The sequence below is a fragment of the Cydia pomonella genome, chromosome 13, assembly GCF_033807575.1.
Source record: "Cydia pomonella isolate Wapato2018A chromosome 13, ilCydPomo1, whole genome shotgun sequence".
NCBI classification, from domain to species: Eukaryota; Metazoa; Arthropoda; class Insecta; order Lepidoptera; family Tortricidae; genus Cydia; species Cydia pomonella.
Window position 1 is genome coordinate 14908398 of NC_084715.1, and position 1406 is coordinate 14909803.

General features: G+C 34.8%; 1 non-coding gene across 1 annotated transcript; it reads left to right on the forward strand.

Annotated features, from left to right (window-relative positions):
* The first annotated feature begins 731 nt into the window (after positions 1-731).
* Positions 732-804, forward strand: Trnak-cuu (transfer RNA lysine (anticodon CUU)). Its single transcript has one exon. It is a non-coding gene; the product is annotated as a tRNA-Lys (tRNA).
* Positions 805-1406: the final 602 nt, after the last annotated feature.

Below are 1406 nucleotides of genomic sequence, written 5' to 3' on the forward strand. Positions count from 1 at the left end.
AGTTAGGTATCTACTTAAGTATTGCTATGAGGTTGGAACCTAATACATAAATGTTGCGTTGTATCGATAGGATAGTTATATGGATTTATTTTCGAACAAGCTCGTTAAATAAATTAATACCATATTGCAATACTTATGTTAATATTCGTAAAGCGTAGACATTTATACTTAAAACAAGTTAAAAGCACTTTTATGTAAGTACTAGAACGTTATATCATACATTACCACCCAGGAGGCTGATTTTTAGGGTTCCGTAGCCAAATGGCAAAAAACGGAACCCTTATAGATTCGTCATGTCCGTCTGTCTGCCCGATTCTGTCACAACCACTTTTTTAATTTCGAGCGCTCGAATTCGTCACTAGAAAATCTGTGGAAAACGGCGAATTGATATTTTAAAAATTGGGCATCAATCGAGCAAGAGAAATTGGTAATCTAGTGGTATTGACCACTCGTTTTCAATTATATTAGTAGAATTTAAATGCCAAAAATTAGCCCCAGGTCTTACAAAGTTACAAAATAAGAAACATAATGAGATAAATCTTGATGTAAAACGTCCATTAAAGCACATTAATGTATTGATTTAAGATGTAATTTAGTTTAACTGAATCACTAAATTAACATTGACTCTAATAAAAGTAATAAATATCTACTATCGTTAAATTAGAACCAACCGAAGATGCGAAGATAATGTTATTAAGACTAGATCCCTTATTTCGACCTGGAATCTAACAGCCCGGCTAGCTCAGTCGGTAGAGCATGAGACTCTTAATCTCAGGGTCGTGGGTTCGAGCCCCACGTTGGGCGTTTGTTTTTAATTTTAATTTTTACGCAATTTATGTTATAACTCATTATTTCATATCCTTTTATGTCGATTATAATTGTAACAATCAATCAATTGTCGCTGCGTGTGTCACGGCTGAGTCACACACATGCCGACTGCAATTTCGTATCTATTTCGATAAGGAAATAACACAGACAGTGGTGGCGTAACTCATTGTTGCTTACCAATCGCTAACAATCATTCCATTCGTTATAATACATATAAGGTATCCTTTTTTACGTCTTTTTATTAAAAATATTTGGACTTTTTACTCACTATTCAGAATAACGAATAAGATTTTGGCACAGAAAACATTTTTGGTACAAGCTTTTATCACTGACTGTACTTTTCTTTCCACAGGCAACTAATAGGTACTCATGGAGACAATCCTAAACACGAGTAGTTTGCGTTGATTTATCAGTTTTATCACGCAGTTCCCATGGCCACCTCCTGTCTCCATCATCAGAGCAGCATTTTGTCATTATAATATTGCATTGTCCTCGGATTTACTTATGTTTGCAAAATTTCAGCTCAATCGGAAGTCAGGAAAAGGGTCAAATTTAACTTCCAAGATTTGACCCTCACT